The sequence below is a fragment of the Mytilus trossulus genome, chromosome 9 (genome assembly GCF_036588685.1).
Source record: "Mytilus trossulus isolate FHL-02 chromosome 9, PNRI_Mtr1.1.1.hap1, whole genome shotgun sequence".
In the NCBI taxonomy this organism is placed as follows: Eukaryota; Metazoa; Mollusca; class Bivalvia; order Mytilida; family Mytilidae; genus Mytilus; species Mytilus trossulus.
Genome location: NC_086381.1, coordinates 52,053,456 through 52,072,022, shown reverse-complemented (window position 1 = coordinate 52,072,022; position 18,567 = coordinate 52,053,456).

Here is an 18,567-nt window from a genome sequence, read left to right as displayed (position 1 = left end):
TCAATTTACGTTTTGGGTAGTCACCTTAAAATTTTTGGTAATTATTTCCCGATATTTTCTTTAATTTTTTTTATGCACATCATCGGACTAATAAAGACATAAATATAATACTATCTCCAAGTAAAACTTTCAATCTTAAAGTTGGCTGTTTTTTAGATAGAAATTTAACGTTTTTTTTCTTTGAAAACGAGAAAACATATGATACAAAAACAGTATTTGACATTTGAGAGGACAAAACATATAACTGCATGCAAATTTTGTCCCAAGTTTCAAACAATTCAAAAATAAAAATGTCATTTGTACCTTTTTTAATTAAGGAAATTTACTATCCGTCAATCAGCTTTACTATCTATTTTTTCCTGCACAATCAATTTAATAGTTTCGATGTGATTATGTAGATTTTTATGAGAAGTTAATTTATTTTTGAGTGATTTGAATATATGTCATTGATTCATGTCATGTATGTCAATGTATGTAGTAGTTCTTTCGTGTATTATACTTTAAATAAGTTATATTTTTGTTAATAAAATTTTTACTTTTCTTAAAAGTTAACCAAATCCTTCCGATAAGAGTTTTTTTCAGGATAATGACTTTAATTGATATTGTGTGAAAATACATTGTATGTCAATGTTCATACCCGTAGCAAGGGGGGTTCAGGGGGTTAGGAGGAACCCCCACTTGAAAACAAATAAGCACTAGTACTGTTAAAGTCAATGTTCTGTTTGAATTCTGACTGCACCAGTAGGCAAAATTGGTGCGTCTTTAAATTAGATTGATTGATTGATTGTTGGTTGCTTAACGTCCAGTGGCAAATGTTTAATGCATCTTCAGGACAAGAAAAAGTTTACAATAAAAACAATTGGTAGAAACTTTGTCATAATACTTAATAGAGGTCATTCGTGATGATGGTTGGGAAAATTTAGACTGCCACTGGAAAATGATGGTACATGGACATGTATATTGGATTGGGACAGAATTTGCCATTGCAACAGGCCACTTCTTCTTTTGCTATGTCTTAAATGGAAAAAAATCAGAAGGTTCCAAATCAACGCCATTTTGTAATGGCAGCTCTTCATTTCAGTAGTCAAATTTGTTGTTTTAACATGGCTTATAGCATATATGCTTATGATCAAATTGTTTTTGTAGCATTCTATTGAATCCTTTTTGTCCTTGTGGTTAAAATACTGATATTTTTAGGTCTGACCTTTGACCTCAATTTCACAAAAAATGTGACCACTCTGGATTTTTACCACCCAACTTTTCTTATTGTACACGTTTTCCTCTTTCCATCAACATATAATTTAGGTGTGTGTTCTTCCAGACCATTAATTATAAAGTTTAAAAAAATGACCTCTGGTTGCAGTACTTCAAGGAGCAGAACAATTAACATTAATTACATACAAATGATTACAAGTGATTCAATATGATAAAGACACAATGTTATAAAAAAATATTAGTTAAGACCAGCAGAAGTACATGTATACAAGCACAGTGTTTATTAATATAGATAGATTAAGAAAAAGGGGGTTCACTGGGCATTACTACATCTACACATGATCTATATATCATTTAAGGGAACTTTCAGTGGCGAATCCAAGACGAGGGTTCTGGGGGTTGGAACTCCCCTTTTTAGCTCACCTGGCCCGAAGGGCCAAGTGAGCTTATGCCATCACTTGGCGTCCGTCGTCGTCCGTCGTTCGTCGTCGTCTGTCGTCGTAAACTATTTCAAGAATCTTCTCCTCTGAAACTACTGGGCCAAATACTTCCAAACTTTAAATGAATGTTCCTTAGGGTATCTAGTTTATAAATTATATCCAAAGTAATGATCTATCAACAAACATGGTCGCCATTGCTAAAAATAGAACATAGGGGTCAAATGCAGTTTTTGGCTTATAACTCAAAACCCAAAGCATTTAGAGCAAAAATGACACGGGGTAATATTGTTTATCAGGTCAAGATCTATCTGCCCTGAAATTTTCAGATGAATCAGACAACCCGTTGTTGGGTTGCTGCCCCTGAATTGGTAATTTTAAGGAAATTTTGCTGTTTTTGGTTATTATCTTGAATATTATTATAGATAGAGATAAACTGTAAACAGCAATAAAGTTCAGCAAAGTAAGATTTACAAATAAGTCAACATGACCGAAATGGTCAGTTGACCCTTTTAGGAGTTATTGCCCTTTATAGTCAATTTTTAACCATTTTTCGTAAATCTTAGTTATCTTTTACAAAAATCTTCTCCTCTGAAACTACTTGGCCAAATACTTCCAAACTTTAACTGAATGTTGCTTAGGGTATCTAGTTTATAAATTGTATCCAAAGTTTTGATCTATCAACAAACATGGTCGCCATTACTAAAAATAGAACATAGGGGTCAAATGCAGTTTTTGGCTTATAACTCAAAAACAAAAGCATTTAGAGCAAATCTGACATGTGGTAATATTGTTTAACAGGTCAAGATCTATCTGCCCTGAAATTTTCAGATGAATCAGACAACCTGTTGTTGGGTTGCTGCCCCTGAATTGATAATTTTAAGGAAATTTTGCTGTTTTTGGTTATTATCTTGAATATTATTATAGATAGAGATAGTGTTGTTCCGATGATTGGAATAAGTCGGAAATCAGTTGGTTGGGCCTTGCGATGTCGATAATCGATTGGGATTTTGTTCTATCGAGTGTCGTTTAAGTTTCCGGACCTTTAGCTTGTCAACTTTCGGTCTGTTTAACGGTTTGCATTTTATATGGGCAGTCAAACAATTTTACCAGTTGATGGCAGTAACAATGTCAAACATCCAATAATTAAAGAATAAACCAATTTCCTTCTTTATAAACGTGACAAAAGCATTTGCAGACTGATGGAAGGTTATTTAACATTAATAACTTTGTATGAAATACTTTCTTTCATTACCGGTACTTGTTACTTGAGAGCGGTACAAATCTTTCTGATTTTAGACAAAATAATTTCGTTGCTTCATTAGAACATGTTGCAAATTGCCTTTAAGAAATGTTTATCCATGTGTTGCATCAAAAACGTCATATTCCTTTCCTAATTGTTTGCCAAACATCGTTTATTGTTGTAAATTTTCCGAAATTTGTCCGCCATTTATAAAAATATAAGAATCACGAATCGGATACGGTTCAACTATGTTATAATTCCGCATTCTTACAATTATAAGTTCAGACATACGAATGACACAATTGACAGAAATTAATGATCACAAAAGTGAAAAAAAACGTTCTTCACGAATTAACAGACAATGGCTTAATACCCTTTGCATACTGTATATCTTATAATGCAAATGCATTATTTTATTTTTTTGTGTTAATTTTAAATTTCTAAAAATTAAAAACTTTATATATCTTTTCCTAATTAGAAGCATTCAAATGTTCATACAGCTATGTTATTGAAATTGTTTTGTGAGTTACACCATTGAAATTTAGAAATGTTAGTGTCACTGTTGGTAATAAATGTTGTAATTATGAGATAAAATATGTTCAATATGAATCTTGATTCTTATCAAGACAATTCATTGTTTTAACTGCTGAATAGATAATTATCAAAGGTACCAGGATTATAATTTAGTACACAAGAATATGAAAAGGAAACAAAAGATCAAATATGAATATATATAAACTCTGCAATGATATGGAATGTACACATAAGACATGTACAATGAGACTAAATACATGATTTCCTTTTAAAAAAAAGGGCAACGTATTATAATCCGATTATAACCGATAGTCGGTTGGTTGCTGTCAACCGATTGTAATAGATAATCGGTTGGTAATTTCAACCGATTATCCAACACTAGATAGAGATAAACTTTAAAGTGAGCAATAATGTTCAGCAAAGTAAGTTCTACAAATAAGTCTATCTGACCAAAATTGTCAATTGACCCCTTAAGGAGTTATTGCCCTTTATAGACTTTTTTCACAATTTGTTCATCATGTTGACTTACTTTAAAAAATCTTCTCCTTTGAAACTGCAGTATCAATTTCAGCCAAACTTAGGCTAAATGAGTTTCATAGTATCTAGTATAAATTTTATATTTTATTTCCTTGTATGTCAAGAAACATAGCTTCTATGGCTAAAATAGAACATTGAAGAAAATAGGACGATTCAGAGAACATTTAAATAAATTGAAAAGCCAAAATAATCATTGATGAGAGATTCATACATGTCAACTCATCCGTTTTTTGCGGGTGACACCCGTTATTTTCACCTCTCACCCGGGAGTTTTTCTTTACCCGGCGGGTCCCGGGAATTTCTAACATTACCCGTTTCACCCGGATTTCTGACCGGAATTGTTTCCGGTATTTAGAAGTAATACGACCTTCGGTTTTATCGGTCTTTTTCAATATAACCAAAAGTCAAAATGTAGGACTGTTTACCTGAGCTATGTAACGATATGTTCAACAAGCTACAAGATGAGTTCAGTGACTATCAGTTGACCCCATTAGATGAACTTCCACTTTGCACTTCCCCTGTAACTGACATTGGTACATTTTGGAGAGAAATGTCCAAGTTGCATGACATTTTTCTTAACAAGCCAAGATTTTTTGTTTTGTCAAAACTAGTTAAAACATTACTGGTTTTGCCAAACAGCAATGCAGACAGTGAGAGGGCATTTTCTTTAGTAAAGAAAATAGCTACAGAGTTTAGGGCTGATCTTAATAAGGATACACTGTGTGCTCTTCTTTCTTGTAAAATGAATACACATTTGCATTGCTATGAACTGAAACCAAGTGCAGTTCTTTTAAAGAATGCCAAGTCTGCTACTATGGAATATAACAATAGTCTGAAATAAACTTGTATACATGTTCTAACTGTTTCATATATATATATTGACTATATAAATTATATGTAAACATATTTTTGTTCTTCAATTGAGCCCGCAAAATGTCGTACGCGTTATGACCTGAGATTTTTTTTCTCAATGCAGGTCATGACCTGACTTTTCATTTTCAGAGGTTGACAGGTATGGAGATTTAACCAAAAAAAATAAGGTGAGCGATTCAGGCTCTTGAGAGCCTCTTGTTTAGCTCACCTGGCCCAAATAGACAAGTGAGCTTTTCTCATCACTTGGCGTCTGTGGTTGGTCGTCCATTAACTTTTAGAAAAATCTTCTCCTCTGAAACTTAACTGGGCCAAAATTAATCAAACTTAGTTACAATCATCACTGGGGTATCTAGTTTAAAAATTGTGTCGGGTGACCTGGCATAACAACCAAGATGGCCTTCACAGCTAAAAATAGAACAAAGGGGTAAATTGTAGCTTTTGGCTTATGACTCAAGAACCAAAGCATTTAGAGCAAATCTGACATGGGCATGATGGGGTAAAATTGTTTATCAGGTCAAGATCTATCTGCCCTGAAATTTTGAGAAGAATTGGACAACTCTTTGATGGGTTGCTACCCTTAAATTATTAATTTTAAGGAAAATTTACTGTTTTTGGTTATTAACCATGTTAACTTGAATATTATTAGCTTTTCTCATCACTTACATGTAGCATCAGTCGTCGGATGTCTAATTTTTACAAAAATCTTCTCCTCTGAAACTACTGGGCCAGATCTAACCAAACCTGGCCACAATCATCATAGGGGTATCTTGTTTAAAAAATGTGTGGCGTGACCGGGCAAACCAACCAAGATGGCAACCATTGCTAAAAATAGAACATAAGGGTAAAATGCAGTTTTTGGCTTATAATTTTAAAACCAAAGCATTAAGAGCAAATCTGACAAGAGGTAAAATTGTTTATCTGTTGAAGATCTATCTGCCCTGAAAAATTCAGATGAATCCGACAACCTGTTGTTTGGTTGCTGCCTCTGAATTGGTTATTTTAGGGAAATTTTGCTGTTTTTGGTTATTATCTTGAATACTATTATAGATAGAGGTAACATGTAAACAGCAATAATGTTCAGCAAAGTAACATTTACTAATAAGTCAAATGACCATAACAGTCATTTGACCCCTTTAGGAGTTATTGCCCTTTATAGTAAATTTTTAACATTTTTTCGTAAATCTTAGTAAACTTTTACAAAAATCTTCTCTGAAACTACTTTGCCAAATTAAGCCAAACTTGGCAACAATCATCTTTGGGGTATTAAGTTTAAAATATTTGTGGCATGAACGGACCAACCAATCAAATTGGCTGCCACACCTAAAAATAGAACATAGGGGTAAAATGTAGTTTTGTTATCTTGAATATTATTATAGATAGAGATAAACTGTAAACAGCCATTATCTACAGCAAAGTAAGACCTAAAAATAAGTGAACATGACCAAAATGGTCAATTGAACCCCCAACGAGTTATTGTCCTATATAGTCAATTTTGTTAAATATTTCTTAAAATTTGTATATTTTTACTAACATTTTCCACTGAAAATACTGGGCCAAGTTCATTATAGATAGAAATAATTGTATAAAGCAGCAAGAATGTTCAGCAAAGTAAGCTGTACAAACACATCACCATCACCAAAACACAATTTTGTCATGAATCCATCTGTGTTCTTTGTTTAATATTCACATAGACCAAGGTGAGTGACACAGGCTCTTTAGAGCCTCTAATTGTAGATAGAGATAAACTGTAAACAGCAATAATGTTCAGTAAAGTAAGATTTACAAATAAGTCAACATGACGGAAATGGTCAGCTGACCCCTTTAGGATTTATTGCCCTTCATAGTCAATTTTTAACCATTTTTAGCTCACCTGGCCCAAAGGGCCAAGTGAGCTTTTCTCATCACTTTGCGTCTGTTGTCTGTCATCAACCTGTGTCTGTCGTCATTAACTTTTACTTAAATCTTCTCCTCTGAAACTACTGGGCCAAATTAAACAAAACTGGGGTATCTTGTTTAAAAAATGTGTCCAGTGACCCAGCCAACCAACCAAGATGGCCACCATTGCTAAAAATAGAACATAGGGGTAAAATGCAGTTTTTGGCTTATAACTCAAACCAAAGCATTTAGAGCAAATCTGACAAGTGGTCAATTTGTTAATCAGGTCAATATCTATTTGTCCTCAAATTTTCTAGAGAATCAGACAAACCATTGTTGGGTTGCTGCTGCTGAATTGGTAATTTTAAGGAAATTTGGCTGTTTTTATATCCCAGGAACGGGACGTATTATGGTATACTGTTGTCAGTCCGTCCATCTGTCTGTCTGTCCGTTGTCCACACTTCGGACAATAACTGAAAAAGGCTTTCACCAATGTCCATGAAACTTTGGTGAATTGTTTATATCTATTGAAGCAAGCTCCCTTTCGTTTTTTTTTAATTTCAGATTTTAAGTTTTGGATTTATGGAGCTGTATTCATAAAAAGGGGGGATTTTCAACACTTTGGACAATAACTCATAAAGGCTTTCACCAATGTCCATGAAACTTTGGTGAATTGTTTATATCAATTGATGTAAGCTCCCTTTCGCTTTTTTTTAATTTCAGATTTTAAGTTTTGGAATTATTGGGCTTTATTCATAAAAAAAGGGGGATTTTCAACACTTCGGACAATAACTCAAAAAGGCTTTCACCAATGTCCATGAAACTTTGGTGAAATGTTTATCATGTTTATATCTATTGATGTAAGCTCCCTTTCAATTTTTATAAATTTCAGATTTTAAGTTTTGGATTTATGGGGCTTTATTAATAAAAAAAGGGGGATTTTTAACACTTCGGACAATAACTCAAAAAGGCTTTCACCATTGTCCATGAAACTTTGGTGAATTGTTTATCATGTTTATATCTATTGATGTAAGCTCCCTTTCAATTTTTATAAATTTCAGATTTTAAGTTTTGGATTTATGGGGCTTTATTCATAAAAAAAGGGGGATTTTTAACACTTCGGACAATAACTCAAAAAGGCTTTCACCATTGTCCATGAAACTTTGATGAATTGTTTATATCTATTGATCTTAATAGTGCCATTTTTTTGTGCATTTTTATTTATTATTTGGGGGGGGGGTATTTGACAGATCTGATACTATTTTTAGTTGATCATATAAATTCATTTAAAGCACAAAAGACAAGTTAATAGAGCAACTGGCATATCATGCCCTAAAGCGCAGCCCTTTATTGGTTATTATCTTGAATATTATTATAGATAGAGATAAACTGTAAACAGATATAATATTCAGCAAATTAAGATTTACAAATAAGTCAACATGACTGAAATGGTCAGTTGACCCCTTTATAAGGAGTTATTGCCCTTCATAGTCAATTTTTAATCATTTTTCGCAAATCTTAGTAATATTTTACAAAAATCTTCTCCTCTGAAACTACTGTGCCAAATCAATCCAAACTTGGCCACATTCATATTTAGAAATTAGTGTATCTACATGTAGCTTAAAAAATGTGTCTAGTGACCTGACCATCCAACCAAGATGGCCGCCACTGCTTAAAATAGAACATAGGGGTAAAATGCAGTTTTTGGCTTATAACTCATAGAGATAAACTGTAAACAGAATGTACAACAAAGTAAGACCTATAAATAGGTCAACATGACCAAAATAGTTAATTGACCCCCTTAAGGACTAATTATCCTTTATAGTCAATTTTAAACAATTTTAATAAAATTTGTAAATTTTTACTAACATTTTCCACTGAAACTGGGCCAAGTTCATTATAGATACAGATAATTGTAAGCAGCAAGAATGTTCAGCAAAGTAAGATATACAAACACATCAACATCACCAAAACACAATTTTGTCATGAATCCATCTGCGTCCTTTGTTTAATATTCACATAGACCAAGGTGAGCAACACAGGCTCTTTAGAGCCTCTAGTTCTTAAATCTTAGTAATCTTTTACAAAAATCTTCTCCTCTGAAACTACTGTGCCAAAATGATCCAAACTTGGCCACAATCATCTTTGGGGTATCTAGTTTATCAAATGTGTCCGGTGAACCAGCCAACCAACCAAGATGGATGCCATGGCTAAAATAGAACATAGAGGTAAAATGCAGTTTTTTGCTCATAACTTAACACAAAAAAACCAAAGCATTTAGAGCAAAACTGACTGAGTTATTGAGTATTTTAAATTTGTAAAAAGGGGGAGGGGGGTTTTACATGTACATGTCGCGCCATATTTCAAAAACAATTCTTGATCATGGCTTAAAACTTTAAACAGTTCTTAGTCATATTAATCTTAATATCTGTATACTTTTTGGTGATGATTCAAAATTTCATTTTTGAGTTATTGAGTATTTTGTAAAAAAGGGGGAGTTTTTTTTTACATGTCATGCCATATCTCAAAAACTGTTTATGATTATTGTTTAACACTTTACAAACTTCTTTGTTATATTAATCTAAAGATCTGTATACTTTTTAGTTTTTTTAATTTTAGTGATATCGATATTTTTTTTTTTTTTTTTTTAAAACGGTTGGGGGTTCACATGTCCTGCCGTGTCTCAAAAACAATATATGGTTATTGCTTAAAACTTTCTCAGAAACTATTTATGAAAAATGCATAAAACTTCCACACAAGACGTCGGGCATATCATGCGCCATGGGCGCATCTGTTTTTTAAAGGCAGTGCTTTAAGGCCTGACTTTTAAGTCATGAGGTTCATCTTTTCATACGCAATCCATGCTGGGGGTCTTTTGGCCAGAAATAGATCCGGAAATGTTCGAATTTCTCCTCTTCTTTTTATGGTATGATATGGTTTTTGTTTCTTTCATTTACATTGGGGACTAAAGAAACGATCAGTGTGTATTGTTCGTTTTATAGAACTTGTTATAAGTGTGTATTTTGCATTATAAGCAGTCAACCTGACTACAAACTATCATTATTTGTATATTCCGTGTGGAAAGAGGTCGGGTCAATTTCAAGTGTTATCTGACATCTAAAGATTCTTTAATTAGTTCAGACGTTGATATAACAATGAAAAGTCGACTGAACATGATTAATATTGCATCTTCTATAATTCAAAGCGGAATTCGGTTTATGAACGAGAAACCGTAAAGCGTTTTCAATTTCGGTATTAGTTATGTATGTTATCTACGTATTATCCTGGTTCCCGGTACTACGTTCCGGGTATTAGCTATTTGATATATTTGATGTGTAACATTACAATCGGGTACCAGCCAATCTACGTGTGTATGTGTACATGATTTACCGCCAAAATGACCGACTTAAAAAATAGTCCATAAACGTTCCGTATAATGATATGCAAATTCATAATTAATCGTAACTTTTTTAGCTCACCTGGCCCGAAGGGCCAAGTGAGCTTTTCTCATCACTTGGCGTCCGGCGTCCGTCGTCGTCCGTCGTCCGTCGTCGTCGTCGTCCGTCGTCGTTAACTTTTACAAAAATCTTCTTCTCTGAAACTACTGGGCCAAATCAAACCAAACTTGGCCACAATCATCATTGGGGTATCTAGTTTAAAAAATGTGTGGCGTGACCCGGTCAACCAACCAAGATGGCCGCCACGGCTAAAAATAGAACATAGGGGTAAAATGCAGTTTTTGGCTTATAACTCAAAAACCAAAGCATTTAGAGCAAATCTGACATGGGGTAAAAATGTTTATCAGGTCAAGATATATCTGCCCTGAAATTTTCAGATGAATCGGTCAATCGGTTGTTGGGTTGCTGCCCCTGAATTTGTAATTTTGAAGAAATTTTGCTGTTTTTGGTTATTATCTTGAATATTATTATAGTTAGAGATAAACTGTAAACAGCAATAATGTTCAGCAAAGTAAGATCTACAAATAAGTCAACATGACCAAAATGGTCAGTTGACCCGTTTAGGAGTTATTGCCCTTTATAGTAAATTTTTAACCATTTTTCGTTAATTAAAGTAATCTTTTACAAAAATCTTCTCCTCTGAAACTACTGGGCCAAATTAATCCAAACTTTGCCACAATCATCTTTGGGGTATCTAGTTTAAAAAATGTGTGGCGTGACCTGGTCAACCAACCAAGATGGCCGCCACGGCTAAAAATAGATCAAAGGGGTAAAATGCAGTTTTTGGCTTATAACTCAAAAACCAAAGCATTTTGAGGAAATCTGACATGGGATAAAAATGTTTATCAGGTCAAGAACTATCTGCCCTAAAATTTTCAGATGAATCGGTCAATCGGTTGTTGGGTTGCTGCCCCTGAATTGGTAATTTTGAGGAAATTTTGCTGTTTTTGGTTATTATCTTGAATATTATTATAGATAGAGATAAATTGTAAACAGCAATAATGTTCAGCAAAGTAAGATCTACAAATAAGTTGACCCCTTTAGGAGTTATTGCCCTTTATAGTCAATCTTTAACCATTTTTTATAAATCTAAGTAATCTTTTACAAAATCTCCACTGAAACTACTAGTTCACAATCATCTTTGGGGTATCTAGTTTGAAAAATGTGTCCGATGACCTGGCCATTCAAACAAGATGGCCGCCACGGCTAAAAATAGAACATAGGGGTAAAATGCAGTTTTTTGCTTATAACTATGAAACCAAAGCATCTAGAGCAAATCTGACAAGAAGTTAAATTGTTAATCAAGTCAATATCTATCTGCCCTGAATTTTTCAGATGAATTGGACAACTGGTTGTTGGGTTGCTGCCCTCCAATTGGTAATTTTTAAAGAAATTTTGCCATTTTTGGTTATCTTGAATACTATTATAGATAGCAATAAACTGTAAACAGCAATAATGTTCAGCAAAGTAAGATCTACAAATAAGTCAACATGACCTAAATGGTCAATTGACCCCTTAAGGAGTTATTGCCCTTTATAGTCAATTTTTAACAATTTTCATTAATTTGGTAAATTTATGTAAATTTTTACCAAATATAGTTCTCTGTTACTAATGGGCAAAGTTCATGATAGATATAATTGTAAGAAGCAAAATCGTTCAGTAAAGTAAGAACTTCAAACACATCACCATCACCAAAATACAATTTTGTCATGAATCCATTTGTGTCCTTTGTTTAATATGCACATAGACCAAGGTGAGCGACACAGGCTCTTTAGAGCCTCTAGTTTTATCTTTGTATAATTAATATAACAAAATGGATTCCACAAAATTGAAAATAGCATTATTTTACGAGGATTTCTCATATTTTTTTCACTTCTGGGCACAGTAATACGTATGTTTTGAAGAAGCTTGAAGAATATGACTAAGTGAATTGAGAAGGAAACGGATAGATATACGTTCTTGCTATCAGGTAAAACAATTTAAATGTACAGAACAAACACATTTACTTCACACAAATAGTACAGGCTTAAGCTTTTTATTGTCTAGCTTATACACGACTGTAGTCAAGTGTTTAAACGACGGCGGTGACCTACAAGGTACGGGTCATACTGGGTCAAGTCTAAATATGTAAACATATCCACGTGCTATTAGGTAGAACGCATCGTAATGCAATATCTACAATTTTTCCTCCTTTATACATCGTTTAACCAGATATATTTCTCCTTTTTACATCGTTTAACCAGATTTATTTCTCTTTCAAATACACTTAAACACGGGTTGTATGTACGTATCTTTTCTAGTGTTTTCTTGTTGTTATTAAAGTTCATTTGTTGATGTTTAGAAATTTTTGAACGACTGAACACAGGAGTGAATGAATGCAACAATTATATATACTGAAGACTTGGGCTGTACAATGATAGTGTACGTTTATCATACTGATAATCATTCTAGCAGTAATTATGTTAATTTAGGATGTAATGTCTAATGACAGGAATTCATGAGCTATGCCTCAGGCTTTCTGAAAAAATATCAATGACAATGTAAACAGGAACAAAACATTGACACAAATGATGCTCTCTTCTATGTTATATAGTTATTTAGGTATATGTGTTGCACAAGTTTCAATTAAACTTAAGTTATAAAACTTTTTTTCAGGGCACAAACCCACTTTAAAGAGACTTGTCTACTGCCATACCCATCCTATTTTCATGCACCATTTGCAAGCAAGAGACTGAATGGTTTGCAAAATAAAAAATCAGGACGGTGTCCAATTAAAACAAAAGAACTAAACTGGATGAATATTGTAGGAGAAATCTAGACATGCTAGAGGAAAGTTTTGATTTGTGAAATTGGTTTTCCTGAAAAGTCATTCATCCTAGCCTGCAGAAAGGAACTATAACTGTCCACCACCAACTGACGAGCTAATGTTGAGCTTCACATATGGAATTACTCAAATACCATCAATGTCTATGTTTTCAGCACAAATTTCACAATTTATGACACAGCTGTGCTTTTTTTTATACGTTAAAGAGTTGAATACTAAATTTTATTTTTTTATCAATAAATATATATTATATTAATTGTGTCATCTAAGAACAAAGTCTTGTATTTTGCCAAAAGATGCATACTAGTGAATGAAAGTGGTGCAGTTCATTTTGCTTTGGTACATGTATATAGAATTGAATTACAATTGTTCATGTTATTGGAATGCATATAAAAATAAGGAGATGTGGTACAATGTATATGATATTTAGTGAGTTTATCAAGCAAAAGTGAATAAGAAATAGGTAAAAGCAGTTACAGGTACTACTGTACAATCTCAAACAAGGAGAAAAACTCATACCGTAAAGAGAATTTCATATTTACAAGTAAGTTTTGTTTTTGCGTTGAATAATTTTCTTCTATTGTTTTAATTGCAAATATGGGAAGTGGTTAAAATGCTAATGAGCAATGATGAGACAGCTGTTATGGCCACAGAGCCTTAATTGAAAACTTCTTTTTCATTCATACCGGTAGATTTTGCCTGGAGTAAGAAACATATCTGCCAACTTTTCAAAATGCACATGGGGGTTTTACGTGAAAGATGGTTCATATAGTCATACAAAACCTTCAAGGGGGCCTTCAAATGGAAGCAGGACAAGTCGCCCCACTGGCTAATCTGCCCACTTTTAAAAAAAACACTACAAACTGATTTATCAAATCACCCCACATGTGAAATTTGTTAAATCATGTTTAATATTACTCCTGCCAACTTGCCCCACATGTGAAATTGGTTAAATCATTTTAAATCAGGGTTCTCACTAAGGATTTTTGAAGGCGAGTCCAGGGACTTGTCATTTTTGGCCACGGTGAGTCATGGTAACTGTGTTCAGTTTATACAAAATATTTCAATATTGATGTATTTGTGGACTCACCAGTTTTGAAAATGGTGAGTCCAGACAGATTTTGTTGAGTCCAGGACTCATGGACTCGCCTTAGCGAGAACCCTGTTTACTATTACTCCTGCCAACTCGCCCTACTTATAAAAAAACGGTAATTTTTAGATTAATATATATATATATATAATTAAAAATAAAAACACGCACCACTTTAATGAAAACTAATCTACACAGAATACAAACAAACCGAAAATTAATTTAATTACTATTATTGATATATACTGAAGAATAAATGTAAGTTTTGAAGCTTAGTTATTTGCATAACAATTGAAAAGAAACCTGTGAATTGTATCATAATGCAATATAAGGAATTGAACTTATATTCAATGGGATAACATCTTTTTCCATACGTGGGGCGAGTTGGCATTACTAAATTCATCCTGGTTAATAATATATTTATCTAGATTTCACCGATTTCCATTAGGTGGGACCAGTTGGCAAGAGTTATATTAACAGAATTTAACTTATATACAATGGGATAACATCTTTTTACATAAGTGGGGCGAGTTGGCATTACTAAATTCTTCCTGGTTAAAAATATATTTATCTAGATATTATCGTTTTCTATTAGGTGGGGCGAGTTGGCAGGAGTTATATTAACGGGATTTAACACAGTTCACAAGTGGGGCGATTTGGTAATCCAGGTTGGGGCAGTTTTTTTTTTAAAGTGGGGCGAGTTAGTGAAAAAGTGGGGCTATTTGCTAATGGGGCGATTGTCATGGATTCCCTTCAAATATATTCTAATGTGGTTTTTGGCTTCTTCTTGCATTAACAAGCTTATAGCCATTGTTGAATTAATTGTTTTCTTTAAATAGTCGACAAAATTGCTCTTACAAAATTTCCATTTGGGAGCCTCGAGCTCGATGGGGGAAATAATCTGCAAATACTGACAGTTGGCAGGTATGGTCATCAAAAAAGTTGACATGTTACTATGTACATTTACCATTATGTTACTTGATGTTCTTGCTATACACACAGTACAGAGACTAGTCAATCTTTGTGAACTATTTTTTTATGGGAGTCATAGAATATGCGCATACAATCAATAATTAAAAATATTCTATTTATATTGAAAAGGAAAAGTTCTTATATGTCTAAAGAAGAGGGACGAAAGACACCAAAGGGACAGTCAAACTCATAAATTTAAAGCAAACTGACAAGGCCATGGCTAAAAATGCATTTCATGGCGAGGCACAGAAAATATACTGTAAACAGTAGACTATAGATACATGTATAGGTGAACTAAGGTACAAAAGAACTCTAAATCTTAAATTCTACAAACCACTTCTGTTCTATGGAAGATAATGATATAACTGGACTAGAAATACACACAACCTGTAATTAACTGCCTTTACAGCGCTTTCACGCTTTGATTGGTTATTGTCTTGGAATATTATTATCAGGGTCCAAAATTAAACTTTGTCAAGTTTTGTTTAATTTGATCAAAAATTGAATGATTGGGGTTCTTTGATATGCCAAATCTAATTGTGTTTGTAGATTCTTTATTTTTGGTCCCGTTTTCAAATTGCATGGTCTACATTAAAGTCCGAAGGGTCCAAAATTAAAATAAGTTTGATTTTAACAAAAATTAAATTCTTGGGCTTCTTTGATATGCTTAATCTAAACATGTACTTAGATTTTTGATTATGGGCCCAGTTTTCAAGTTGGTCGAAATCAGCCATCAGGATCCAAAATTATTACATTAAGTTTTGTGCAATAGCAAGAAATTTTCAATTGCTCATTATTCAGCGATAGCAAGAAATCTTCAATTGCTCATTATTCAGCGATAGCAAGAAATCTTCAATTGCACAGTTTGTGCAATAGTAAGAAATTTTCAATTGCACAGTATTGTGCAATAGCAACTATTTTCAATTGCACAGTATTGCGCAAAAGCAAGAAATAACTTATTGCACAATATTGTGCAATAGCAAGAAATATCTAATTGCACAATATTGTGCAATAGCAAGAGATTTTCAATTGGAGTTATCCTTCTTTGTCCAGAATAGTAGTTGAATCAACTAAAATCATTGTTTTATACGATATCCCATGTATATTCACCTTTACTACCAACTGATAAATTAAAACAATCTTTACCATTCAGTGATAACAAGCAATTTTTTTTACATTTTAATATTTTATGATGTATTTAAATGAGTAGTTATTGTTGCAAACTTCATTCGAAATTTGAATTGAGATCAATTTTTAAAAATGGGAAAGGGGGATGTGAAAGAAAAAAAATTGGGGGGGGGGGGGGGTCAATTTTTCTCATGTCAGATTTTATAAATTGAAAGAAAATTACTTCAAACATTTTTTTGGAAGGATTTATATTCAACAGCATAGTGAATTGAACAATGGCAAAACAAATTTTTTAAGTTCATTAGACAACATTCATTCTGTGTCAGAAACCTCATGAACCTATGCTTTGTCAACTATTTAATCACAATTCAAATTTAGAGCTGAATCTAGCTTGAATGTTGTGTCCATACTTGCCCCAACCGTTCAGGATTCAACCTCTGCAGTCGTATAAAACTGTGCCCTGCAGAGCATCTGGTTTATTGTTGTTTTCAAATAAGCTGTACATAAACTAAATAATTGTAGAGTTTAAGCGATTTCTGTAATTTAGTTCTTTTTCTATTTCTATATTAACGCTTTTTCTCCTATTAGTTCAACAGAAAAAAAGGACATTTTCAAAAATGTATGCTTCTTTCAAAAGCAGTTTGTGAGCGTATATGAACGGTGACCCCATTTTTTTATTTCATTTTTATACGACTGCAAATTTTGCAAATTTTGAAAAAATTTTGGTCGTATATTGCTATCACGTTGTCGTCGTCGTCCGAATACTTTTAGTTTTCGCACTCTAACTTTAGTAAAAGTGAATAGAAATCTATGAAATTTTAACACAAGGTTTATGACCATAAAAGGAAGGTTGGTGTTGGTTTTGGGAGTTTTGGTCCCAACATTTTAGGAATTAGGGGCCAAAAAGGGCCCAAATAAGCATTTTCTTGGTTTTCGCACTATAACTTTAGTTTAAGTTAATAGAAATCTATGAAATTTTGACACAAGGTTGATGACCACAAAAAAAAGGTTGGGATTGATTTTGGGAGTTTTGGTTTTAACAGTTTAGGAATTAGGGGCCAAAAAAGGGCCCAAATAAGCATTATTCTGGGTTTTCGCACAATAACTTTAGTTTAAGTAAATAGAAATCAATGAAACTTAAACATAATGTTTATGACCACAAAAGGAAGATTGGTATTGATTTTGGGAGTTTAGGTCCCAACAGTTTAGGAATTAGGGGCCAAAAAGGGAGCCAAATAAGCATTTTTCTTGGTTTTTGCACCATAACGTTAGTATAAGTAAATAGAAATCTATGAAATTTAAACACAAGGTTAATGACCATAAAAGGAAAGTTGGTATTGATTTTGGGAGTTTTGGTCCCAACAGTTTAGGAAAAAGGGGCCCAAAGGGTCCAAAATTAAACTTTGTTTGATTTCATCAAAATTGAATAATTGGGGTTCTTTGATATGCCGAAACTTACTGTGTATGTAGAATCTTAACTTTTGGTCCCGTTTTCAAATTGGTCTACATTAAGGTCCAAAGGGTCCAAAATTAAACTTAGTTTGATTTTAACAAAAATTGAATCCTTGGGGTTCTTTGATATGCTGAATCTAAAAATGAACTTAGATTTTTTATTATTGGCCCAGTTTTCAAGTTGGCCCAAATCGGGGTCCAAAATTAAACTTTTTTGATTTCATCAAAAATTGAATAAATGGGGTTCTTTGATATGCCAAATCTAACTGTGTATGTAGATTCTTCATTTTTGGTCCCGTTTTCAAATTGGCCTACATTAAGGTCCAAAGAGTCCAAAATTAAACTAAGTTTGATTTTAACAAAAATTAAATTCTTGGGCCTCTTTGATATGCTGAATCTAAACATGTACTTAGATTTTTGATTATGGGCCCAGTTTTCAAGTTGGTCCAAATCAGGATCTAAAATTATTATATTAAGTATTGTGGAATAGCAAGTCTTTTCAATTGCACAGTATTGTGCAATGGCAAGAAATATCTAATTTCACAATATTGTGAACTAGCAAATTTTTTTTTAATTAGAGTTATCTTTCTTTGTCCAAAATAGTAAGCAAGAAATATCTTATTGCAAGAAATTTTTTTTAATTGGAGTTATCTTTCTTTGTCCAGAATCAACTTAAATCTTTGTTATATACAATATACAATGTATATTCACTTTTTACTACCAACTGATAAATTTAAATAATCCTTACCATTCAGTGATAACAAGCAGTTTTTTTACATTTTATTCACATTTTATTTTATGATGTATTTAAATGAGTAGTTATTGTTGCAAACTATATTAGAATATTTTAATTGAGATTAGTTTTGGAATAATTAAGGGAAAGGGGGATGTGATTAAAAAATTGGGTTCAATTTTTCTCATTTGAAATT